At 41.0% G+C, this 27,853-nt stretch overlaps 2 long non-coding RNA genes and 1 pseudogene across 2 annotated transcripts in view; 1 reads left to right on the top strand and 2 right to left on the bottom strand.

Annotated features, from left to right (window-relative positions):
* Positions 1–8,292, bottom strand: part of LOC121013557 (uncharacterized) — a 53,576-nt gene extending 45,284 nt beyond the window's left edge. The window contains exons 1-2 of the long non-coding RNA XR_005782769.1: positions 7,893–8,292; positions 4,664–4,757 (exon numbers count right to left, since the gene is read on the bottom strand). This is a non-coding gene — a long non-coding RNA (uncharacterized LOC121013557). The remainder of the gene's footprint in view (positions 1–4,663; positions 4,758–7,892) is intronic.
* Positions 8,293–8,434: 142 nt separating this feature from the next.
* LOC121013558 (uncharacterized) lies at positions 8,435–16,256 on the top strand. The gene is made up of 2 exons (XR_005782770.1): positions 8,435–9,081; positions 15,789–16,256. It is a non-coding gene; the product is annotated as an uncharacterized LOC121013558 (long non-coding RNA).
* A 1,206-nt stretch (positions 16,257–17,462) lies between these two features.
* Positions 17,463–22,001, bottom strand: LOC121013538 (replication factor C subunit 5-like; annotated as a pseudogene).
* Positions 22,002–27,853: the final 5,852 nt, after the last annotated feature.

Here is a 27,853-nt window from a genome sequence, read left to right on the forward strand (position 1 = left end):
TGACCTGGCTGAAGTCGGACGCCCAACCGACTGCGCCACCCAGGCGCCCCTTAGTAATACTTTTTTAATGGCTACATAATATTTCAGGCTTTCCACTTTTATGGATAATAGTATAACAGACAGTTTTGCTTTGTTGAAATATTTTCATAGTAAAAATTCTGAACAACAAACTAATAGTAACAACAACAACAACAACAAAAGCCACCACCTAGCCCTGTATTTCCATGGTGATTTCTGGTTAGAGATTTTTGTGTTCTTATGTTCTGTACTCCTCCCTAACCCACACCCCACTTAGGACCAAAGGATATTCACAGCAGTCTAGGTATGTGCCTGACAGGGCAGGGTAGTATTGAGGGTTGGAAGCAAGCAAATGTTGACGTACTGGCTCTCTAAAAAATACAAACCCTGTTCTGTAGCATTTGCCTATTTCTATGGTGTAAATATTTCCTCCATGACTGATTTGTAGCTACCAGTTGTGTTAACAATTGGCTTGTGAAATCCCTGAAAATTTAACTGGCTCTTGGGAGCTGGTATGAACTGGCTCCAACATAGCAGTGGACGTGAAGTTGAAGCCTTTTCAGATGTTTTACAGCAAGGGTATTCAATGGGCCAGCAACCTAACAGATCACACAGTTCATTCTAATACCTGTGCCTTTGCTACTCAAAATGTGGTCTCAGGACCGGCAGCTTCAGCATCACTAGGATGTTGGACAGGAAAGCAGAATCCAGGACCCTACCTGTGATATACTGAATCAGAATCTGCATTTTTACAAGATGCTAGGGTGATATGTGCACACACTAAAGTTTGAGAAGCACTGTTCCGCCTAGAACAGTGACTTACTACCTGCACCTGAGAGGACGCCACGCTCACAGAGAGCTTATCCGTCCAGGGATATGCAGTCAGTTTAATGGTGTGCTTGGGTTCAACTGCAAGAAAGCCAACGTCTCTCAATTAAAGAAAATATTAAGAATTAATCTATTTACTGACTCCTTCTGAAGTGTGAAGGCTGATACCCTACTCACTTGACATCTGGTAATAAAATCACATATGTGAACCCTGCTTGAATTTATATTCATTCTAAATAATAAACACGTCATTGGCTGTGTTCCCCTCTACGATTGTTTCCTGAAATCATCTTTCTTTGTACATGAATCCTTGACTCAGAGTCTGCTTCTGGGATGTGTCAGCTAAGACCCTGTCATGTAATCTGGGAGACACAAAGTGCTACTTTGGTCTGAGGAGGAGGAAAGTCTGTCCAGCTGAGTTATCACTTGAGTAGACCCTCAGAAACCTACCAGGACTTCTAGAAGTGAGGATAAAAAAAAAAGAAGAAAGAGACTCTTAGTTAAAGGAGAAGGGGGAACAGCCTACTGTATGCTCAGGAAATAAGGAGAAACATATGTTTAGGAAATCAGTGTTTATTTTAAAAAATACTGTAAAATTCAACCAAATATGTAATTTGGGTGTGGTGCTCCTCAAAGCCTGGTTTGTGGACTGGCAGTGGTCCTTGAACTGTTACCAGTCCCAAAAGGGAAGTACAAAAAGTGACAGAGACGGTCTAGAAATGTTTATAGCAGAGTGACATAATTGTGACACTTTTATTGTATTGAACAAAAATATCAGTCCACAGTGCACTGGGGTGGGGGTGGGGACTATACAAAAATCTATAGTTTTTCACTATAGATAGTTTGAGAAGCACAGCTCTATAGGCTTTAATCCCCAAAAAAGAAAAAAAAATCTATCATCTGAGAACTAAGCTATAAAATGGTTTATATGATGAGTACTCAGAGTACTCCTCCTTTAGGAGTTTCCCCAAAAGAGATCGTGCTTGTCCAGACCTTACAGAAGGCACCGTATTAATATATTGAAGGAAAGAAATGTCAGTCTGGGAAGGGCTGACAGTTATATCAGCTAAAGAAAAGGAGCCCATCTATCTAACTTCAGTCCTAGAGGGAATCTCAGCCCCTGGCTTTTCCTCAGCCATTTGGGCAAGAATGGATCTTTGCAAGAGATCTGTAAAAATGCACCACATTTGTACGCACAGCTCCCCCAGGTCTGAGTCCACAACCATCAACCAACCATCTAATTTGGTTTCCCATGTAGATCATTCACATGGAGCCCACTCTAGTCATGCAACATGAGTTACCTCGTCTATATCACAGGTATATTTCCCATGGTTTGGTTTTATATATCAGGCTTTGGAGTGCAAATAAAGTGAACTCCCCCCATAAAACACTGATCAAGTTTCGGAGTCTGGGTCTTGTAAATTCACTTACGGATGATGCTAGCTGTAAGGTCTCATGCTATATGGCCTACCCATCCTCCCCTGAGGTGGTCCCCTGTGCTGAGCCCATCCATCTGAAATTTCTACAAGAGGATGGGGTCTCAGTCATGGAAGGTACTGGGTACTAAGTCAACTTGTTTAATAAATACATTCAGATCTGTGGAAAACCAAAGAATAAAATATGTGCTACAATGATCCATGGCCAGTCCCATGGACTGTCACTCAGGTTTCGGAACCTCTTGTCTCTTGCTCTGTGGATTCAATCAGATTCTCTATGTGAGGATGTCACTCCTAGAACATACTCAGATAAAAAAAATCTTGGGGCACCTGGGTGGCTCAATCAGTTAAACGTCTGACTCTTGATTTCGGCTCAGGTCATGATCTCGTGGCCATGAGATGAGCCCTGCCTTGGGCTCCGTGTTGGGCATGGAGGTGTTTAAGATTCTCTCTCTCCCTCTCCCTTTGCCCCTCCCCCACTTAGATGCACATGAGGCATGCACTTGCAGTCTCTCAATAAATGAATGAATAAATAAATAACAAGATTAAAAAAATCTGTAATCGTAGCCAGTAATTATTAAGTGCTTATTATGTGCACAGCAATGGTGCCAATCATAGTACATAGTCTTATTTAATGTTCCCAGTAATGCTTTGAGATGAGAACTGTTATTTCCATTATGCAGAGGAGGGCACTGAGGAACAGAGAGATTAAGTAACTTGCCCAAGGTCACAAAGTTAGTAAGTATTGAGGGCAAGATTCAAACGCAGGCTCTCTGTCGTGGCCTTGCTCTTGACCACTGTTCCATCCTGCTCTGCTTTTGGTTTTCCAATACTTGTTTTCTCTATTGACTCAGAAAAACTGAGGATCATTAAAGTCTTTGTCTCAAGCAACCAAACCCAAATGGTAGGGAAAATGGAAATTCTGTCGTTTCATTTTTTTTTTTTTTAATTTTTTTTTCAACATTTATTTATTTTTGGGACAGAGAGAGACAGATCATGAACGGGGGAGGGGCAGAGAGAGAGGGAGACACAGAATCGGAAACAGGCTCCAGGCTCCGAGCCATCAGCCCAGAGCCTGACGCGGGGCTCGAACTCCCGGACCGCGAGATCGTGACCTGGCTGAAGTCGGACGCCTAACCGACTGCGCCACCCAGGCGCCCCAAGTCGTTTCAGAGTAGATCCATTCCACTTGCTGGAATTGGAAGAATTCACATTGTGATTTTCGTTCACATTCAGGTGTTTGAGCGTCGGCTGCTAGAAACCCTCAAGTCTAGGGGCTTCATCTAGGCGGCTATATCCACACCAATGGGATTTTTAAAATTTTATGCTCCCAGTTTCCTCACCTTTTAAGTTTTCTTCAAAATATTAAAAAAACCTCCTAATGATAAAATACATCTTAAAATAGTATGAAAGGGTTAAGTGAAAAATAAGAATACCCATCTCTCCCATGTTCCCCACAATCCTATCCCATTTCTTAGTGTTACCATTATCAGTCGCTTACAGGTACGTCCATAAATGTTTCTAGGCATTCACAACTGACATTTTTTTGATAAGTATTACCACACTATATATGATACCCTATCTCTGTTTTTTTTTAACTCAACAACACATCTCCCACATAATTTCTACAAATGTATATAGATCTATCGAATGCTGCATTTCTTCATAGACACCTGTGTGGGACACTGGCAAAGCAGAGGCAGATAAAAGAAAGGAAGGAAAGGGAAAAAAAAAAAAAGGAAGGAAAGGAAAAAGGAAAAAAGGAAAGGAGGAGGGAGGGAGGACGTAAGGAAAGAACCAACTTTGATAAATTTATACAAAATGTGTTGCAAGATACTCTCACAATCTAAAAAAATCTAGAGAGAAGCTCTTTTGATTTAGCACGAAAGGAGTTTTGAGTTTCATGGTTTCAATTTATTTTACATTGGAATTACGCATTACGGGAACACCATAACATTTTCAATGTTCAGGGGTTTAAATTCCATAAACCATCTCTGGAGCTAAACTCATTATTTAAAAAAAATTTTTTTTAATGTTTATTTATTTTTGAGGAGAGAGAGAGAGAGAACAAGCAAGCAGGGGAGGGGCAGAGAGAGAGAGAGACAGAATCTGAAGCAGGCTCCAGGCTCTGAGCTGTCAGCACAGCGCCCGTCGCAGGGCTCAGACTCGCGGACCATGAGATGATGACCCGAGCCAAAGTCGGATGCTTAACCGAGCCACCCAGGAACCCCTAAACTCATTATTTTTAATGGTCCCATCCATTTCACAGAAGCACCATATTTATTTAAGTCCCTATGAAGAGGCATGAACAAATTTACAATTTATGATTACAAACGACATCGCATGAATTTCTAGATCTGCATTTGTTTAGTTTTGCTTACCTGTATTGCATACATCGGTATAGATGCCTATAAATTTCTACAAGTCCAACCCTTTCATTCTATTCTGAGAGTTCCTTGGCAATTCAAACGCTTTCTGGAACAAAGAAGAGAAAACAGAATTACATACAAGAGGATCACAGTATTAATTCAGGTTTTAGGTAGAGGAGACAGTCCCTTTCGCTGCTCTAAATTTTAACTTCAGGAAATCTTGTTGGGAGAACACAACAAATTTCCTTGTATGTGGTAGAAAAGGTTAGAGAGTCTTTCATACAGGTGTAGTTGGTGGGTTTAGAATCTTCCAGAAAAGTCACCATTCATTCACCAAATGATTTACCATTTTCAGCAGTAAATACTGCCATTACACACTCTTCAATTTGCATATTTTTTATTTGCACTCCACACAGTAACCCATAGGTACTAAGAAACAAGGAAGAAAGGCAAGATTCCTCATTAGCGTTTTTTGTTTGTTTGTTTTTATTACAACAGTCCTGTTGAGATTCAGTGGCTTTTTCACTAGGATGTGATAGGGGCCATTAATTCGGAGCCCTGAGTAGTAAGACAGACTCAGAAATGAGAGTCCCTTTACTTTATTAAGAGATTCTTTTAGAAGTTCAGTGAACAGGACCCATTTTATTTGTGCTGCCTTATGCTGAATTAAACTGCAGAACAAATACTCATGATAATGCAAAATCCTATTCTGTTTTACAAGCCAGCAACACTCTTTCCCTTGGAGAACATGCCAGTATATTAGGCCATTTGGACATACACATGAGGGCAGAATTTGGCTTGGAGTAATTAATTTCTTTTTTTTTTTAATTTTTTTTTCAACGTTTTTATTTATTTTTGGGACAGAGAGAGACAGAGCATGAACGGGGGAGGGGCAGAGAGAGAGGGAGACACAGAATCGGAAACAGGCTCCAGGCTCCGAGCCATCAGCCCAGAGCCCGACGCGGGGCTCGAACTCACGGACCGCGAGATCGTGACCTGGTTGAAGTCGGACGCTCAATCGACTGCGCCACCCAGGCGCCCCTGGAGTAATTAATTTCTAATTAATGATCTGAGGGTGAGTATAAATTGCACATGTGCAAATACGCTCGTCTTTGAACATTCACACCAAGCTTCCTTTGTAGACACTAGCCTGGCTGTGTAGAAAAGATACAGTGTTTGGATGGTAGAACTCAGAATTTCCACAGGTCACCATTTTTCTTAACCCCAAGACTTCGTTTTCCAGAACTCGGATCCATTTTATATTTAGTTCCATTTTTGAAACTGGACAGCCATGTTGGAGCCCCACGTTTCCTGGAGAATCTGCTGTTTCCACAGGGCAGAGCCCCAGGTCCCTGATTGCCTTGTAAGGAGTGACTCCCCACGATTATTTAATCCTTAGTACACATAGTTTACCTGTTTAGTCACCAATACAGCTAATGTAAGACAAATACTCATCCTGGAAGGAGAATGTCTGTAACTTGAATAATGCCCGAGGGAATATGTATGACCTCACACCTCCAACCCAGACATTGTTTCACCCTACCCCACAACTTGTGAATTTCAATTATTTGTTCAGAAGGGCCATTCGTAATTGCCTGGTGTAAGCCTGCCTTTAGGATGCAAAGCAGAAGACAATGAAAACGCTACCCTGCGAATTAGGGCAGCAGCACTTAAACATATAAATTAACTAGGCCTCTTTTCACATCGCCCCCTTTCTATTCTGAGAGGTTTCAGTCTGGTGACATCAAAGACAGGATTATGGGAGAAGATAAAAACTTGATCTAATGTCCATGTTTGAAGTCATGAAAGTCCTCCTCTCTCCATGGCAAAATAACCCTCTTCATAACACACACACAAAAACCAGGGTCCAGGTGCAAAGGGGTTGGGGGCGGGGTGAGGATGGGGGAAGGCCCCGGCTTCCCGAGGTTGTAGTAATAACTGGGTGTTAAAGCCCCACACTGCCAAGTGTGCTAATAGATTGTTTGTAGGCCTGGGCGGGCTTTGTTCTGCAAATTAATATGTTAAGTCTTTCTTTTAAGCCCTTGTGATGTTGGGATGGTTCTTTAATGAGATTTTAACTGGGTTTCCCCTTACCGCCAGCAAAGACTAGAACAGAAATTTTTCTGGGGTGAAAGGAGAGTGATCTTTAACTTCATCCTCCTGAACAGACATTTCCTTTAATGTCATTCGTCAATCATATTTTTTGCCCCATAACAAACTATGTTACTTGTGTCCACTGCGTCAATGGGACACGAAGCATATGCATTCACATTAACTAATAGGCTTAAAAATGTCCTCGGATTAGTTTCTTTGGGGGTGAAAGTTTGCAGGAGGAACGTATACTATAATTTGACGACATTCTCTTACTTGGAATTCACAGAAACTGTTTGAGATGAATACAAACCTTGGCCCTTTAAAAATATATGCAGCTGCATTGCCCGGCGTGGCAGCCTGAAAGATTTATTTTCAAAACTCTGCAAGCTACAGCCCCATGACTTTTAAAGTCTTTAGTTCTTTAAGCACTAAATCAGCATTCAAGTGGCCGGTTAATCTCCCAAGGGCCAAAATGAAGTGCTCCGGCCTAGTTTAGGACGCAGACTGACTGTTGGAAAACTCTTTCTTAGCACCAAACCTAGTAAGCACGGAATATAAACAGAGCAATTTTGGACAAAATTGCCGTACGAGCTTCCTTCTTCACTTTCTCCTTTTTTCTTACTCTGCAGACTTGTGTGCACTTGAATCAAAAACCAGAAAAACGGATTTTTTATGGTGGGGAGGGAGGCAGCATGTATTATGACTTCGTCTGACACACTTAGTTGTTTAGTTTCAATAACTATGAAAAGCTCTTGGTTCCTCTGTGTTCCCAGCCTCCTTGAGTGCAGGTGTCAGAGTCTTTCTTATTGCTTTTCATATACTATGATTGGGACAGCTCCAAAGGAAAAAGGCAGCCTATCATGGCAAGTACGTTCCATTCTGGACAATGGCTCTGCCTAACATTTGAAGAGGCCTTTAATCTCCTTATATTTATCTAAGTTTAACAGAAAAATTAAACCTCCTAGGTCTACCGCAAGGTCTCTGCTATGTGATAGTCGGCGTGGGTCTCACTGTTTTCTGGAAAAGACAGATTTAAAGAAGGAAACCAAAGGAGCCCAACAGCTTAGAAGTCTGAGCAGCTGATGACTTGCACCAGCCTCAGTGTTGCCTCCTTACACATGCCTCAGTTTTATGTTTTTATATTTACCTTATATGTTATTTGGTTAAATGGGATAAAGGTCAATTGCTTATTCTCTTGAAGAACATGTGTCAGCCTCCTAATTTCTATTTCCAAAGGCATTTAAAAAGTTATCCCATACAAAACTTGAAAACTCATGTAGAGAAGTTACAAAAATGGTCTACAATTACTTTTTAGAATATAAGCCACATACTAGAAACTGGTAAAATAGACTCTTCTCTAAGGAATCTTGGTAAAGAAACTTTTGCTCAGTGCCAATATTCACAGATTTCTCTATCTTCAAAATCCTTTCTGTTCTGGACTGGTCCTCCAAGGTACAACCAGACCTATGTAATCTATTTTCCTCAAAACCCTCCAAAACATGAATTGCCATGCCTTGAATGTTGATTATCTCATGGCCTCAGGTAAATGCTCAGCCTTTGTAAACAATTCTGTTGGGAACCTGTGGCTGGGACGTGTCTCTATGCCCCATTGTTAAATCATAACGAGTCAGGCATTCTTTCCCAGACGACCCATTCGCTAGCATACACGCTCCCATGGTATTTCTTCTAGGCTTGGTACTTGACCTTTGCTATTCAGTGAGAACAAGAGAAGATAAAATATGAGTTTGCTATACTTCCTGAATCATTGGAATAGCTCTGAGGTGTACGAACTTGAACCAGAGTGACTTAGAGGAGAGCTTTGGGACTTCCTGATTATCATAGAGTTAGATCTTCCATTTGGGCGCACACTTCCAGTCTGGTTCCGGGCGTTGTCGCTACTGTGTAAATTCTTGCAAGGTTAAAGTCAAAGCTTTTCATTTCCTGATGGGGTTCTGGAGAACTTGGTGGGGGATTTCTAGGACAATGAAGGAGGGAGCAACTCTAATTCTTTAAAGGGTCCTTGAAGGTCCTTGTAAGCACAGTAGTTCAGGTTGGCCCACCCTTCATGATGATGATGATGATGATGATGATGATGATGATGATGATGATGGTGATGACTCACATTTACAGTGATGATGGGGGTTGCTTGAAATGTTCTTCAATCAGGTCAGTTCTTGGGACAAGTCAGAGTGAAAGCGACTGATCATTTAACGTGTTCTCCATACCCTGCATTGCTGGTTATGCAGCTTTCACGCTCTCATTTCTCCAAGTTCCCAACCGATGAGAAGCTGAAAGACCATGTTACGCACATTCCATGCCAGGCATCTGGAAGATTGGTAAGTAAATAGATTGGTAAGTCAAAGCCAAGTGAGATTGGTAGTCAAAGAAGCTGGAACTTAAGCAGAGAAACAGCAGTTATCATTAATAAGATCTGCCTAGCTAGCTGATTCTGTATGTTTTCTGTCTACTTCATCAGTCATTAAGAGAGAAGCATTGAAATATCCAACTATAACTGCAGAGCTATCTAATTCTTCTTTCAGTTATGTCATTTTCACTTGATGTATTTTGGGGTCTTATGCATTTGTTTTGAGTAGCAGACGTTGGTTGTTTTCTTAAAGTTTTATCATCAACGTCATTAGAAAAAGCAAACTCAAGTGTAGAAACCTTGACAAAGAGACTAATGTCAATTATCAACTGATGATAATTGGTGCACCTGGGCGGCTCAGTTGGTTGAGGCTCAGACTCTTGGTTGAGACTCCGGTCACGGTCTTGTGGTTCATGGGATGGAGCCCCACACTGGGGTCTGCGCTGGTAGTGCACAGCCTGCTTGGGATTCTCTTCTCTCTCTCTCTGGCCCTCCCCTGCTCTTTCTCTCTCCCAAAATAAATAAACATTAAAAAAAAGAACCTGATAATCGTTATCAAAATCGAAACATCTTGTTTCTTTACAGAACTAAATATAGTGCGTGTGCATCTGTCTGCCTGCTCATGGGCACGAGGAACAGTCTTCTCCATTTGAGTAACAGTGGAAATAAAAGTTGCCAGAGATTCTACTGCAGAAATGTGTGTGACTTCCACTGTTCCCATCAGTAAGAGGGGATACCTTTTCTATAACATCTAAAACATACAAAGCTATGAATTCATTTACTTCATTATAATCTTTCTGCAAAGGGATAAAATTGGATCTATACCTCACATTCTGCATTACTTTATATGTAAGAAAGGAGGGAAAAGAAGAATGCATATATGTAGTTCCTTAAGTTTGTAAAATAAAGCTCCAGAAAGACAAATCAGAAATGAATAAAAATAGTTACCTATGGGAATAGAGGGGAAGAGGGGTGGGAAGTGAGATTTCTCTTAAGTATATCTTTTTTTTTTAATTTTTTTTTCAACGTTTATTTATTTTTGGGACAGAGAGAGACAGAGCATGAACGGGGGAGGGGCAGAGAGAGAGGGAGACACAGAATCGGAAACAGGCTCCAGGCTCTGAGCCATCAGCCCAGAGCCCGACGTGGGGCTCGAACTCACGGACCGCGAGATCGTGACCTGGTTGAAGTCGGACGCTCAACCGACTGCGCCACCCAGGCGCCCCTCTTAAGTATATCTTTTAATACACTTTATTTTGCTGCTTTATTGAAGTATGATTGGCACATGAAAAGCTGTACATATCTAATATGTGCGACTTGGGGAGTTTGGGCATAAGTACCCCTATGAAACCACCACCATCAAGGCCATAGACACAACCAAAACTTCCCAAAGTTTCTTTCTACACCCTTCATGACAATGATGATGATGATAATGATGATGGCAATGATAATGTGTGTGTAATAAAAGGACTTAACACAAGATCTACCTTCTTAGCAAATTCTGAATATACAATACAGTATTGTAGCTATGAGCACCAGGCTATCTAGGAGAAATTCTATTTATCTTTCGTAACTGAAACTTTGTACCCTTTGATCATCATCTCCCCGCCTTCTATTCCCCCTAACCCCTGATAACCATTCTACTCTCTGCTTCTATGTATTGGACTATTTTAGGTTCTATATATAAATGCGATGATTCATTACTTGTCTTTCCAAGTCTGGTTTATTTTATTCAGAGTAATGTCCTTCAGATCCATTGTGTTGTTGCAAATGGCAGGATTTCCTCCCTTTTTAAAGGCAGAATAATTTTCCATTGTATGTATATACTACATTTTTGTTTGAGAGAAAGAGAGCAAAAGAGAGAGAGAGCGCAAGCGCAATGGAGGGGCAGAGGCAGAGGGGGAGTAGCCTAAATTGGCTCTATGCCTAGCATGCAGCTCTACTCCAGGCTTGATCTCACGATGGTGATCCATGGCCTGAGCCAAAATCAAGAGTTGGAAGCTTAACTCCCTGAACCACCCAGGCACCCCGACACTACATTTTCTTTATCCATTCATCTGTTGATGAACATTTAGGTTGTTTCCATATCTTGGCATTGTGAATAATGTCGCAGTGAACATGGGAGGGTGGATTTCTCCTTAAGACCCTGCTTTCAGTTCTTTTGCATGTATACACAAAAGTGTGATTGCTGGGTCATATGATAGCCCTGTTTTTAAATTTTAGGATCCTCCACACTATCGTCCATAAATGCTGTATCGCTGTACATTCCCACCAACAGACCAGGGTTCCCTTTCTTCCACGTCCTTACAAACGTCTTGTTCTCTTTTGCTTTTATAATAACGACCACCCTTACAGGTGTGAGATATTATCTCGTGGTTTTAATTTGCATTTCCCTGATGATTAATGATGTTGAGCACCTTTTCACATACCTGTTGGTCACAGGTATGTTTTCTTTGGAGAAATGCCTATTCAAGTCCTTTTCCCTTTTTAAAATGTATTTTGATGAAGTTTTTTTGTTGTTGTTGTCGTTCCGTTGTAGGAGTACTTTATATATTTTGATTATTAACCTCTTATCAGATACATGGTTTGCAAGTATTTTCTCTCATTCTACAGGTTGCCTTTTAATTTGCTGATTGTTTTCTTTGCTGTGGCATTTTAGTTTGATGTGTATTTTTGTCTAATTTTATGTTTTGTTTATTTTTGCTTTTGTTGTTTGTGCTTTTGGTGTCATACCCCAAAAAATCATTCGTTGCCAATGCCAATGTCAAGGAGCTTTCCCTCTATGTGTTCTTTGAGGAGTTTTATTTAATGCTCACATTTAAGCATTCAATCCATTCTGAATTGATTTTTCTTTAAGGTGTAAGATAGGGCTCCATTTCATTCTTCTGTGTGTGGTTACACAGTTTCCCCAACACCATTCATTGAAAACATTATCCTTTCCCCATTTTGCAATCTTGGTGCCCTCGTCAAAAATTAATTGACCATATACATGCAGATTTATTTCTGGGCTCTCTATTTTGTCCCATTTATCTAACGTTTATTTTTATGCCAACATCTTACTGCTTTCATTGCTATAGCTTTGTAATATAGTTTGAAATCAGGCGGTGTGATGTCTCTAGTTTTGTTCCTCTTGCTCAAGATTGTTTTGGCTATTTAGGGTCTTTTTTTTTTTTTTTAATTTGGGATTCCATATAATCTCCTTACAAAAATAGGATTGTTTAACAGAGATGGAGGCAAACCATAAGAGACTCTTCAATACCGAGCACAAACTGAGGGTTGATGGGGGTGGGAGGTTGGGAGTTGGTGGGGTGGAGAAAATGGATGATGGGTACTGAGGAGGACAAGTGTTGGGATGAGCACTGGGTGTTGTATGTTAAGTGATCAATCATGGGAATCTACTCCTGAAGCCAAGACTACACTGTATGTTAGCCGACTTGACAATGAAAAAAAAAAGGATTTTTTTCTATTTCTGTGAAAAATACCATTTGAATTTTTATAGAGATTGCACTGAATCTGTAGATAGCTTTGGGCAGTATGAACACTATTAATTCTTTCAATCCATGAGCATGGGGTATCTTTCCATTTATTTGTTTCTTCTTCACTTCATCAGTGTTTTATAGTTTTCAGGCTGAGCATCTTTTACCTCCTTGGTTAAATTTATTCCTAAGTATTTCACTCTTTTTGATGCTATTTTAAACGGGATTGTTGGGGCGCCTGGGTGGCGCAGTCGGTTAAGCGTCCGACTTCAGCCAGGTCACGATCTCCCGGTCCGTGAGTTCGAGCCCCGCGTCGGGCTCTGGGCTGATGGCTCGGAGCCTGGAGCCTGGAGCCTGCTTCCGATTCTGTGTCTCCCTCTCTCTCTGCCCCTCCCCCGTTCATGCTCTGTCTCTCTCTGTCCCAAAAATAAATAAACGTTGAAAAAAAAAATTTTTAACGGGATTGTTTTCTTTCTTTTGCAAATGGTGCATGGTTACTGTATAGAAATAGAATTGATTTTTATATATTTGCTTTTGCTGTCTTTATAATTTCTAGCAGGTTTTTTTTTGCTGGTATTTTAGGCTATTCTGTATATTATTCCATGTCAGCTGTGAACAGAGACATTTCTACTTTTCCCTTTCTGCTTTGAATGTCATTTATTTTCGTTTCTTGACTGATGCCTCTGGCTAGAACTTCAGCACTACATTGAATAGAATTGGCAAGGGTGGACATCCTCGTATTGTTCCTGATCTTAGAGAAAAAGCTTTCAGCTTTTCATCATTGAGTATGTTGTCAGGTGTGGATTGATCATATGTGGCCTTTATATGTTGAGATACATTCCTTCTATACCTAATTTGCTGAGAGCTTTTTTGTTTTTTAAGTTTCTTTCTTTTTTTTTTTTAATTTTTTTTAATGTTTATTTATTTTTGAGACAGAGAGAGACAGAGCATGAACGGGGGAGGGGCAGAGAGAGAGGGAGACACAGAATCTGAAACAGGCTCCAGGCTCTGAGCTGTCAGCACAGAGCCCGACGCGGGGCTCGAACTCACGGACTGTGAGATCGTGACCTGAGCCGAAGTCGGACACTTAACCGACTGAGCCACCCAGGCGCCCCTTAAGTTTCTTTCTTTAGAGAGATAAAGAGCATGAGCAGTGGAGAGGCAGAGAGAGAGAGGGAGAGGGAATCCCACGCAGGCTCCGCACTGTCAGTACAGAGCCTGATATGTGGCTTGAACTCAAAAACTTGAGACCATGATCTGAGCCAAAACCAAGAGTCAGACACTTAACCAACTGAGCCACTCAGGCGCCCCTGTTGAGAGTTTGAACAAATGCTGAATTTTGTCAAATTTTTTTTCTTCATCTGTTGAGGCGATCATACAATTTTTATCCTTCATTCTGTTAATGTAGTAATTCACATTTATTGATTTCCTTAATGTTGGATAATCTTTACATCCCAGGGAAAAAATCCCACCTGGTCATAGTGTATGATCCTTTTAACATATTGTTGAATTTAGTTTGCTAGTATTTGTTGAGGATATTTGCATCTATGTTCATTTATCAGGGATATTGTCCTGTAATTTTCTTCTCTTGTAGTGTCCTCATCTGGCTTTGGTATAAGGGTAATGCTGGCCTTATAAATTGGGTTTGGCTGTGTTTCCTTCCACTTCAAGGTTTTGGAAGAATTTGATAAGGATGGGCCTTAATTCTTTAAATGTTTTGTAGAATTCACTAGTAAAGGCATTCTGAGTCTGTGTACTTTAAAAAAAAATTTTTAATGTTTATATTTGAGAGAGAGAGAGAGAGAGAGAGAGAGAGAGAGACAGAACATGAGTGGGGAGGGGCAGAGAGAGAGGGAGACACAGACTCTGAAGCAGGCTCCAGGCTCTGAGCTGTCAGTGCAGAGTCCGATGCGGGCTCGAACTCACAAACCATGAGATCGTGACCTGAGCCAAAGTCCAATGCATAACCAACTGAGCCACCTAGGTGCCCCTTGAGTCTGTATACTTTTATTCTTAATTTAATAAATTTTAATTTTGGTAAAATACACATCACAGGAAATGTACCATCAGAGCCATTTTTAAATGTATAGTTCAGTAGTGTGAACTACATTCACATTGTTGTGCGTTCAATCTTCAAAATTCTTCTCATCTTGAGAACTAAAACTGCATCTGTTAAACAACTTTTCATTCTGTGCTTCCCCCAACCCCTGGCAACCATTATTCTTTCTCTTTCTATGAATTTTTTACTTTAGGTACCTTGTAGAAGTGGGATCATACAGTAGGTATCTTTTTGTGACTGGCTTATTTCACTTATCATAATGTCCTCAAGGTTCATCCATTCAGCATGTGGCAGAATTTCCTTCATCTTTAAGGCTGAATAATATTCTATTGTGTGAATGTACCACATTTTGTGTCTCCATTCATCCATCAATATGCACTTGGGTTCCTTCCACCTTTTGGCTCCTGTGAATAACGCTACTTTAAACATGAGCGTACAAATTTCTGTTCCAGTTCTTGCTTTCAATTTTTTGGGGTATCTATCTTGTCATATACTTTAAACGTTGAACTCTATAGGGGCGCCTGGGTGGCGCAGTCGGTTAAGCGTCCGACTTCAGCCAGGTCACGATCTCGCGGTCTGTGAGTTCGAGCCCCGCGTCAGGCTCCGGGCTGATGGCTCGGAGCCTGGAGCCTGTTTCCGATTCTGTGTCTCCCTCTCTCTCTGCCCCTCCCCCGTTCATGCTCTGTCTCTCTCTGTCCCAAAAATAAATAAAAAACGTTGAAAAAAAAAATTTAAAACAAACAAACAAAAAAACCGTTGAACTCTGTAAGTGTTCTTTTTATAAAAAGGTAAAAGCGGTCAAAAAGAAAAACCCTAGGGGCACCTGGATGGCTCAGTCAGTTGAGTATCTGACTCTTGATCTTGGCTCAGGTCATATTCCCAGGGTCGTGAGATCGAGCCCTGTGTCAGGCTCTGCACTGAGAGGGGAGCCTGCTTGAGATTCTCTCTCTCCCTCTGCCTCTCTCCCCTGCTCTCTTTTTCCCTCTTCTAAAAGGGTATAATAATAATAAATAAATAAAAAGTTAAAAAAAAAAAAAAAAAACTAAAATAAATGAAATCCCCCCCCCCCCCCCAGTTAAAAGCACACGATAAGTTGGTGTCATAACCACATGGAGAAAAATAATTATTTTAAACTCTTTACAGAAGAATGAAAGCCAGTCAATGGAGATGGAAGGGTAAACGGAAGGATCATCAATGGATTATAAAGCCATCAGATGAAAAGATGCAGTAGAAGAGTGTATTTTAAGGATGCCAAAGCGTAACCCACAGATGTCTTGCTAATTTCAAGGAGAACAAAACGTCTTTACAAAGGCAAGATCTCATCTTACACTAGAATAACACACCTGACATCATGTACCCCAAGCACAAAAGCATCACCTCTGAAATATTTCTGCCAAAACCTATTCAAACCCTCAAACCTTAAGTTTACAGCAACTATAAGGGCTAGAGGAACAGGTTAATGACTCCAAGAGTCAACAATCCAACACATACAGAATGTGGAACATTACACAAAAACTTCTCAGTATCTTCAAAAATGCTGGCATCACACACACACACAAAGGAGGGATAGGGAAAGTTTCTTCTAGAATAAAAAACACTAACGAGACGCAACCAGCATATACGTTGTCTTAAACTGGTTTAGAAGAGATCAGTCATAGGAAACACGTTTGAAACAAATGGGAGAATTTGAATGTGGACTGCATATTATATGATATTAGGGTAATATTTTAAATTTTCTTAGATATGCTAAGCATATGTGATTATGTAAGAGAATGTTCTTATTCTTAGAAGATATACACTACAGTATTTAGTAGTGATGGGTTGCTATAAATTCAAATATGCCAAAATATGTTAACAACTAGGTAGCAGGTATATGGGGGTTGAGTCTAAGCGAGGATGGGTCTATGGCTGTCCACTGCCCTATTTTTTCAAATGCTTTCATCTTCTCTGTATATTTATTTTTATAATATATGGTTGGAAAAGTAAAAGATCAAGTTTTGAGAATCAGCACAAAAAAACTATATAAAAGATGACCGGCAGAGGCTCCCCTAAAACTCCACATCAGGGGCCTGTCTCAGTTGAGCTGTGAAGAGGGAACGCGAGACCCAGTGATGGATCTTCTTCCTCAAAAAAGAGACAGGATTCGGCGACTAAGTTTTAATTCTAGGCCCCCAAGCAAAAGTTTCAGAAAAGGACCTTTTAGCCTTTGCTAATTGTAAATTAATCAGCTCTCCAGGGGTGAGAAGGCCCCCTTTTCTCTGCAGCACCCTCCCCCACTCCCCAGTGTTTATGCCTAGAGCAAGAATAAGATATTTTATAAAACAGAGAGGAGCTCTTAGAGAAGACGATATGGTTACTTAGTTGGTGGTGAGGAATACAACACTGGCATAATGGTAATCTGTGAAATGTCCAAAGACGATGAATCCTTTTTCCTTTATTGAGTGGAGTGGTTGGTAGAAAAGCGGTTAAGATAGTAGGCTGTGGAGTCAGACTGCCCAGGTTCAACACCGGACTGTGCCACATAGCCCCTGCGTGAAACAGGAACGACCGAAACCGTTTTTCAACCTCATGAACGAAGATAAGGCTAACACCCACCTCAGGGTCCTATGAGAACAAAAAATGATAAGTACCACATATCAGCATTATTGGCACAATACCTAGCAAAGAGGAAGACCAAAAGTGTTACTGGTGATGCTGATAATGATCATTACTCACTAAAGGAAGTGAACAGTTAGGAGCAAAAGCTGAAAGGTAGACCCCTACTGGGGCTTCAAAACATCTATAGGCAAAAAGTAAATTTCTTGGCCACGCAGGAACTTAAATCAGGTTTACTGTGAATTTACCTATGTCCATGAGTTTCCCGGGAATTCTTTCAGCACACACCTGGCACCAGCTGTCCATCTCCAGATCCTAAGGAAAGTTGGGATCCAGAGCTAGCGAGAGCTAAGACCCACAACTGTTCTTTGTCACTATGGGAGAGAGGTGCTCTGTTTCACTAGCTTGGTGTCTAGAGTGCTGAAACGTAGAACCATTATTCAATTAGCTGCTGGCTGTTGGAAAACAAAAACTTACCTTAACTATGTTTTTTAAGATTTCTTGCCTGAGACACTATTTCAAATGTTTTGGGGCTCCTACCAGTTGAGATCTCATGTCACTGGTTATATACCAAGCACTCAAAGATACCACCTTAGCTTCTAAACTTACTTAACATATTCTAAAAAATTGTAAGTGGCCATTGACGCTCATATACTTCAGAGTCTGGTGAAGTTTTGTTTGAGGTGGAAATCAGCAAAAATTTTTGATGTACGGATTATCTTAAAATTTGAGACCTCTCTACTTGGCCATTGGCCTTTGAACTTCTGAAGATGTCTTTGGTAGATGACAACATCTATGGAGACCATAGATGATGAAATAAGACTTCTCCTTGTGAATAATATAAGAATTTAACACTTATACAAAAACTGACTTTTTAGGGGCGCCTGGGTGGCTCAGTCAGTTGAGAGTCTGACTTTGGCTCAGGTCATGATCTCGCAGGTTTGTGAGCTCAAACCCCATGTCAGGCTCTGTGCTGACAGCTCAGAGCCTGAAGCCTGCTTCGGATTCTTTGTCTCCCTCTCTCTCTGTCCCTCCCCCGCTTGTGCTCTGTCTCTCTCTGTCTCAAAAATAAATACACGCCAAAAAAAAATTTTTTTTTAATTTAAAAAAACTTTTTAAACAAAGTTTTGTATCACCGAGAATGGTAATTCTGTGATTCTCAGACTAGGAAGGTCTGATTGTAAATGCAAATTGAGTAGGACAACCTCTTTTTTTTTTTTTTTTTAATTTTTTTTTTCAACGTTTATTTATTTTGGGGACAGAGAGAGACAGAGCATGAACGGGGGAGGGGCAGAGAGAGAGGGAGACACAGAATCGGAAACAGGCTCCAGGCTCTGAGCCATCAGCCCAGAGCCCGACGCGGGGCTCGAACTCCCGGACCGCGAGATCGTGACCTGGCTGAAGTCGGACGCTTAACCGACTGCGCCACCCAGGCGCCCCAGGACAACCTCTTTATAATGGTCTTGCTAGAGAAAGAAGAGTCGTGTACGATAGAAACAATAGGAAAGCTGCTTTTTAAAAAATTACAAACAGTGCTAACACCAATACAACATAATTACTGTAAAATAGGTTGCTAATTTTGTACAAAATGTCCTTTCTTTTCAACAGCTATCGATTTAGAGTCATGCCTCTCTTAAGTGTCCTACATTAAACAAATGCTTTTGGTACAAACAGTGGTATCGGACGGTATCCTTTAAAGTCTAGTTTTATGTTATACATACAGTTTTCTTTTGTGTGTTTTCATACCACAATCAGAAGGCTGCTGATAATTCTACTTCAAGAAGAGAAAGAAAACTTGTAAATGAATTTATTATATCATAGCTCTGGCCACAAATCCAGTAACACCCGTTTCAATGCATATACAGATAATTCCTAAGATTATACAACTTAATTTTGAAGATCTTCATAAGAAACTTTGACTCTATTAGATTTGAAAGCCTTACATTCCAAACCAGGATGGATTAGCCCAGTTTCCCTTAATCTAAGCAACTGAAGAAAAAAACCCTTAAGATTGACATAGCTTTTGTTGTTGTTGTTGTTTTGTTGTTTACTATAAAAGACAAATATTATAATAAAGTACTTATACATCAAATCTTGCCTTCTATATCTTTACTATACTACAAACACAGTACTTAAAACAATTCTATCAACTTAAGCCTGAAACTCTGTTTCCCAATGGGTGATTATAGTTCAATCACATAACTATGTGTTTTGTTCTCGAACTGCTACTGCTGATTTCTTCAAATTGGAGCTAGAAGTCTAAGCCTCTGCAATAGAGTCTCTGGTGATTTAAAAGCAGCGGTGAGGAAATTCAGCTGAATGTGCTTCTTTTTGGTATCAACAAAAAGTTTGTACTCAGTGTCTGCCATTTTAGTCAACAAATGTATCTGAACTGATGATATAAAGTCCATTCTAAGTCAAATAAGGATATTTTGCAATGCCAACCTCCTCAGAGTTTTCAACTCCATGGTATTTCTATAGCTGTGGTGAGGTCTTAATTCAACATCCAGTCCTGAATGTTGGCAAAATCGCATTTGAGGGGGTGTCCCACATACATGTACAGTCTGTCCTATTCCCGCCCTAAAAACCTTACTGGGGTGGGAATGCAAGCTGGTGCAGCCACTCTGGAAAACAGTATAGAGGTTCCTCAAAAAACTAAAAACTACCTACGACCCAGCCATTGCACTACCAGGCATTCATCCACGGGATACAGGTGTGCTGTTTCAAAGGGACACATGCACCCCCATGTTTATAGAAGCACTATCGACAATAGCCAAAGTATGGAAAGAGCCCAAATGTCCATCCATGGATGAATGGATAAAGAAGATGTGGTATATATATACAATGGAGTATTACTTGGCAATCAAAAAGAGTGAAATCTTGCCATTTGCAACCACGTGGATGGAACTGGAGGGTATCATGCTACGTGAAATTAGTCAGAGAAAGACAAATACCATATGACTTCACTCATATGAGAACTTTAAGAGACAAAAACAGATGAACATAAGGGAAGGGAAACAAAAATGATATAAAAACAGGGAGGGGGACAAAACAGAAGAGACTCATAAATATGGAGAACAAACAGAGGGTTACTGGAAGGGGTATGGGAGGGGGGATGGGCTAAATGGGTAAGGGGCACTAAGGAATCTACTCCTGAAGATATTGTTGCACTATATGCTAACTAATTTGGATGTAAATTAAAAAAAAAAAAAACCCTATTGGTGTTCTGCAAGGCATGAAGAGCCCTTCACATATCTCCACTGGAGAGAATTACAAGTGCTTTCAGTCCATCTTCACTTACGGCAACTTTCTCTTCTTCTATGACATGTCCTACATAGGCAACAATGAGTTCTGGGATCAGAGGACTAGCATCGAACATTATATACCAGGACTGCAATGCAAGGGTAATCTTCAACAGGTAGTTACAGATGAGGTAAAATATGGTATTCTCCATAAATTGCTCAATCACTTGACTTCAAGCATTCTGAGCACCTTGAGTTGTGGCATTAGTTAGCTTCTAAGTTTAAGCCTTTCTTGAACATTGTCTTGTGCTGGCAAAGTTCAGGATTGGTCCTGGAATGGTATCTATCACTCCAAGAGCAAGGTGGCCATTTGTTTTTCTCTTTGTATAATTATTTAGCCTGGGCTGGGATTGTGGCTGTCTCTCCTATCTCTGGAGGGTTATTAAGAACCAGATGGGGCAAACATACTTCACGGATAAGTGTTTGAAAGGTTTTCAGGATGTCCTGATGAGAAATGTGGCTGGTATTTCTCAACCAAGGTCAGTTTCCTACTTTTGTCTGCCATTGGGGGTAACCAGCTCTGAGGCTCCAAGGGGAATTGTTATATCCCCAGCATGTCTGCACAGCTATTAATGGAAATCTGACCCTAGAAAGTTCACATTAGTGTTTCTATACATTTACATGTGTTATACATTTACATGTGTTACAATAACATGTGTTATTATATAGTACAGGTAGTTCATTGTTAAAAAAAAAAAAGTTATGTTGATAAGCAAACAGAAAATACCTCTCCTGAAAGCCTACTGCCCAGATATTGACATTGTAAATATTTATTATATATCTTCCCCAAATTTTCCAAATAAAAGTTGTCAAATATTCTCATACTGTTCTATTACCTTCTTTTTCTTTTTTTTTTAATTTTTTTTTCAACGTTTATTTATTTTTGGGACAGAGAGAGACAGAGCATGAATGGGGGAGGGGCAGAGAGAGAGGGAGACACAGAATCGGAAACAGGCTCCAGGCTCTGAGCCATCAGCCCAGAGCCTGATGGCCTGACGCGGGGCTCGAACTCACGGACCGCGAGATCGTGACCTGGCTGAAGTCGGACGCTTAACCGACTGCGCCACCCAGGTGCCCCTATTACCTTCTTTTTCTATCAACGTTTTATGAACATCTGTGAAAAAAATGAACATGCATGATCACATTCATGGCTATATCACATTTCCTTGGATCACAACTAATTATTAATAACTAAAATTAATGGGAGCTAATAGTCAAGTGTCTGATCAACTAATACATGGCTGTCTCCTTGAAGAAAGGGACTACAGTGCCTTCAGAGAAGTCCTGCCCCTCACTTTCCTGTGGCCACCTTCCCAATATTTATCAGGACTTTTGCCCATCTATCAGGTCACAATGGAAAAGATGCTCCCGAGGTTGGTTCCAGAAACTTTTGTCAAAATAAGACATAAAGTAACTATAAAATTAAACTATTTTATGTCGTTTACTCTATTTTTGCCATCGTCAGCTATGCCCTGTTCAGTTGTCCAGTCAAGCTCTCCAGGAATATTCCGTGAGTACAAAACCAGAGCATAGCACAAGGAATGCAATATCAATCACACAAATGTCCCCAAGTTTGAACATTATTAGCAGAGAATCTGTTTCTTCGCCTTGACCAGCTTCTAGAGGCTACCCACATTCCCTGGCTCATGATCCCTTTTCTCCTTCTTCAAAGCCACTGACATTGCATCCCTCTGGCTGTTCTTCTACGGTCACATCTTCTTCTGACCACAGCTGGGAACAGTTCTCTACTTTTAAGGACCCAATTGATTAGATAATCCAAAATAATCTCCCCATCTCAAAGTCCTTAACTCGATCACATCTGCAAGGTTGCTTGTGCCACATGAGGTAACATACTTATAGGTACCAGGAATTAGGACATAAACATCCGGGGGAACCATTATTCTGCCTACTACAATGGCCACCAAGAGCATGTAGCAGGAGCCAACAAAATGCTTGCTGTGTACCGTCCAGGGGGAAATTATTATACATACTTTATTTTTTATTATTATATTGCTATATAGTGATAACTGCTTGTATGAGATAAAACACGTAAAAGTAAGACTAGTGGCAATTATACCAAATGGAACTCAAAAGACACGTGGAGGGTGAAAGCGAATGATGTCACTGGTTTGGAGAACTGACAGGCACCTTGAAGAACTCCTTCCACGTGAAATATTAATGTGTTTTTTTCTTCCGAAAGCTACTCTGCCTCAAGGCTTCAGGTATTTCTCCTGCTCAGGTCAACAACAGGAATTTTCAAAACTTCAGTGGGTTGAAAACGCAGATAAGTTTTTAGAAAGCATGCTGCTTGCTTGCTTGTTTGTTTGTTTGTTTGTTTATTTGTTGCAACTGGGAATTTGGATTATTTACATTGCTTTAAAACTTGTTGCTTTCTTCCCTGCCTTGTGATTGACAACCCCTGGGGGGAAAACAACAAAAACTTGTATCACTGAAAAACTTCACGAGAACAAGGACACCCTGGGTTCCAAAGGATCCTCATTGCCTTTTAACATGTAGTTTAGCTAATTTCCTTGAGGTATAAAACTTGAATTAAAGACAAAAAGAAGAAGAAGACGAGAAAGTAAATACAAACTAATGAGGATTTGCAGGGACCCAACTGAAGGTATCAGTTGCCCAGGTGCCTTTATTTGGCTAGTTTAATTTGTTCTGTATGTCACACAAAAACGTGGCTGTCACTTCCAAGTGACAAGTGTAATAGAGTGCTTTGTGAGAAACAACTGTGTTATAAATAGTACTTTATGATAGAGTCTCACTGACAACTCATAGTTATCAAACAAAATGTGCGGGTGGAAAAATTAACATCTTTTATTTTATTATTTATTTATTTATTTATTTATTTATTTATTTAACGTTTATTCATTTTTGAGAGACAGAGACAGAGTGTGAGCGGGGAAGGGGCAGAGAGAGAGGGAGACACAGAGTCCAAAGCGGGCTCCAGGCTCCGAGCTGTCAGCACAGAGCCTGATGCGGGGCTCGAACTCCCAAATTGCGAGATCATGACCTGAGCCGAAGCTGGACACTCAACCGACTGAGCTGCCCAGGTGCCCCCAAAATTAACATCTTTTAAAAAACATACACTGGGGGCAGGAGGTAGCTTTGAACTCGATGGCGTGTCTGGCACTATCCCCGTTTTAGGGCAACTCTAGGAGTTGCGTGGATTAGATCTTGGGAGGATGCATGCAGGGGGACTTCAAACATGGTCTTATTCTGGGAGATCCTGCTAAGACTCAGGTAGTCTAACACTCCTATCCGGAGGGGGAGTGGAACTTGAAACATTGCACTATTTTAGGAGATTTTCTCATGGAGGGGCTCAACAAATTTTAGCTGAAGAGAAACCGAAATTTGCAATAGTCATCTTCCGGGTAGAAATGCAGCAGCTCAGGATGTTACAATGGCTTCGTCTGTCGTGGTTACAGGTACCCCCTTCGCTGCCAAGTATGAATAAATTCCTAACAACTTTCTACTGCCTCTCACTCAACAGAGTTCTGTGCTATTTTCTCTGCTTCTCCCAATTTTTTGTATTCCTTCCTTCCCATTACAGTGGCCAGTGGCACATATGGGACTACTTCCTCTTTATGGATAATTCTCATCATCAGAAAGATTGCTGACCCTTTCACTGGTCATCAGATAATGGAGTTGGGGCGGGGGGTGGGGGTGGGAAGCCGATCCAGAGTGATTGCAGAAGTTGAGGAAGCCTCAAGCTGCTATCTCATTCGGTGAGTATGTGTGATATCACATACAAGTGTGAGTAAACTTTGATAGCTTAGGTTCCACTAGAAAATGAACTTCCTAATTTGTCAATCAATAATCAATACTGTTGAATGCTTGCTAAAAAAAAAAGATCACATACTGGGGCGCCTGAGTGGCTCAGTCGGTCCAACTTCGGCTCAGGTCATGATCTTGCAGTTCATGAGTTCAAGCCCCCGTCAGGCTCTGTGCTGACAGCTCAGAGCCTGCAGCCTGCTTCAAATTCTGTTTCCCACTCTCTCTGCCCCTCTCCTGCTCCCGCTCTGTACTCTCTGTCTCTCAAAAATAAATAAACATAAAAAAAATTTTTTTTAAAGAGATCACATACTAAGCCCTCTGAAGTCTATAAAAATAAATAAGATGAGGGGAGGGGTGCCTGGCTGGCTCAGTCAATACAGCATGCTACTCTTCCTCCGGGGTCATGAGTTTGAGCCCCATGTTGGGCATGGAGATTACTTACACAAATAAACAAATAAATAAGACAAGGGGAAAGTACTGATCAGATTTGCAATGTAATAAGATTGTTTTAGCTGTATTTCAGAAGAAAGATTCTGGCTGGGAGAGAGAAGGGATTAACAGTTAGGGCATCGGTTTGGTTGTTTTAACAGAAGCCAAATAACCATGGCTTCCTTCAGACAGATTTATTTATTTCTCCCATAAAAGTTTGAGGTGGCAAACAGTCCAAGAGGATAGGGTTCCTTTTTTCTTGTGGTTCCTTCACACCCTAAGGTTTTCACTTGTAAGGTTGAACCTGACTCACCACTGTCTCATCCACAATCCAGACTTCAGAAAGGCAAAAGAAAAGGAGGACAAACATTTTTTTTTTTAAGACTGTGGTTCAGAAGGTACACATGTCACTTCCATTCTCAGGTTATTGACCAGAACTTCCTTGGCCAGGTGACATTGTAGCTTGGTCATACGAGGCTGCCAGGGAGGTTGGGAAATGTGGTCTCTAGCTGGGAGGCATGGTGTTCAATTCTAGGAAGAAGGGAATGTGGATATTGGATAAAATTAGCCATCCCAGGGGCGCCTGGGTGGCGCAGTCGGTTAAGCGTCCGACTTCAGCCAGGTCACGATCTCGCGGTCCGTGAATTCGAGCCCCGCGTCGGGCTCTGGGCTGATGGCTCAGAGCCTGGAGCCTGTTTCCGATTCTGTGTCTCCCTCTCTCTCTCTGCCCCTCCCCTGTTCATGCTCTGTCTCTCTCTGTCCCAAAAATAAATAAACGTTGAAAAAAAAAATTAAAAAAAAAAATTAGCCATCCCTGCTACAGGAGACAAGACCGGAGGCGAAGAGATTAAGAGACAATTAATGTAATAATTGTGGCCTGGACTAGGCTACTGTCCACGATAACAAGAAAGATTTGAAGAGTATTTGGAAGGAAGAATTGACAGGACTTGGTAATTTATTGAATATGAGGGATAAACAAGAGTAAGGAGTAATTTATTCATTTCTTCAGTATGTATGTAATGAGTCCCTACTGTGTGCCAAGCATTGCACGAGGTGCTAGATATTATTTGTGCCTTAAGGAACTTAGACACTAAAAGGTGACATTCAGATTTGTATTAGAAATTACACTGCCATCCATTAAGATACAGAATACAGAAGAAAGAGCAGTTTGAGGGAAAGTGACGAGTATGTGATAATCCTAATAAACCTGAGGTGCCTGTGGGACAATCAATTAGTGATATTCAGGAGATGGTTGAATATTTGAGCCTGAACATCAACAGGGAAATTGGCGTCGAGATACTTATGCTCTGGGGACCATCAGCACAGGTGGTAATTTGCAGCCTACATGAGTAGTAAGTTTGCCCAAAGAGAAGGTCAAGAAAGAAGACTCAGACAGAACACACAAGCATTTGAGGAGACCATAATGGAGAAGGACTGATCAGAATGTTTAAAGTAAAACTAGGTGAATCCAACATGATGAAAGCAAAGGAAAGAGTCAGATTTAAGAAGTATCGAGTATCCCCAAGAGAGTAAATAAAGTGGAGGCCGAGCCTGGAGGATGGGAGAGGGAGAAGAGTAGGGAAGATACAGGACTGCAAGGGGGTGTCTTTTGTGACTGCAAGGGAGACATTTTGTTTTAACTTAAAGGTGGGAGCGAATTGAACATGTTTAAATGATGATGGGAGGCAGTCATACAGAAGAAAGCACTGGTGTTCCAGGAGAGAAAATCAAACTCCTGAAGGGGGTACTTGGGGTAGAAAATGGAGTTTATACCACAAGTAGCTTTATATGGATGGGGCCCTTTCCATCTTATGATCTGAGAAAATTAAGGGAGTGTAGGTATAGATTCAGATATGTTCACGCATTTGCACCAGAAAATGGAGGCCCCACCTGGAGTCTTCTTTTTGGCCTGTAGAAAGAAGCAAAATCATCTGCTGACAGCTATGGGGTGGGGAGATGGTGGGTTGGAAATTTAGGGACACTTACAAGAATTGCCTGATTGTAGGGAGGGAACCAATTGTGTGCAAGGACCATAGCACAAATTTATAGTTGCTTCAATGTTCTGACTGCTCTTGGTGAGGAGACATCTTCTCCAGTGGTATTCACAGCCTAGATAAAGTCCTGGAGGTGGTGGATGATGGGTCCAGGGTTAGACTTTGCTAGGCAGTCGTCACAAAAGAGCTGAAACACAAAACTTCAACCACATTGACAAGAATGTGGTTGAAATGATGGGTAGGGGAGGAAGGGAAGATGGGAGGGGCGCTGCTGGGGAAAATGGAAGGAACATCAAAAATTGGTCTTGGAGAAGATATCTAAGAGAAGGTAACTGAGTGTGAGTGTGAGAGCTAGAGAAATAAGGGGTTCTGGTCAGAGGCTGGCACAGTTTGGATTAATGCCAACATCCAGATCTGGAGAATCACACATTTTTACAGGATTCCAGAAGCTGGAGGTTTTATTGGTACTAAGAAAAAGCTTAGAGCATGGATGAAGTGACATCTGAACTGGGCCATAAGGAAAGGACAGGTTGGCAATAGATTAGATGGAAATAAGATGACGACTTTTATCTGAAAACAAATAGTACTGCTTCGGTCTGGATGGGTAAACTGGGTGCAGATTATGGAAGGAATAATAACATAACAACAACAGTCACGGATTGTTTTTCACGATGTGCCAGAAACACATGCCTCGGCATTTTACACATCACAGAGGTTTCTTCCTGTCATCTCCACTTGAATTGCTCAAAAGAACTAAAATTCAACACATCGAAGAGTGAACTCTTGATCTTCCTCCCTTATCCCACACCTGATCTCCTTCCAGGGTTAATTTCAAGGATGGATGAAATTAATCCAGGTAGGTAAGCCAAAAACCTAGGAACTATTCTCAACACCTCCCTCTCCCGAGTACACTAGGTCCCATCTGCAGTCAAGTCCTGCTGAGTTGACCTTTTAAATACCTTCCTCCGTCTTATCTTTTTTTCCACACCTCCTAAATCCAAACGATCATCATCCCTCCGTCAATGTACTCCCATGGCCTCTTGATGAGTCCCCTTGACATTACTCTTTACTTCCAATGGATCCTTCTAACAGCAATCTGAGT

The sequence above is a fragment of the Herpailurus yagouaroundi genome, unplaced genomic scaffold, assembly GCF_014898765.1.
Source record: "Herpailurus yagouaroundi ecotype Mexico unplaced genomic scaffold, PumYag 199, whole genome shotgun sequence".
Lineage (NCBI taxonomy): Eukaryota > Metazoa > Chordata > Mammalia > Carnivora > Felidae > Herpailurus > Herpailurus yagouaroundi.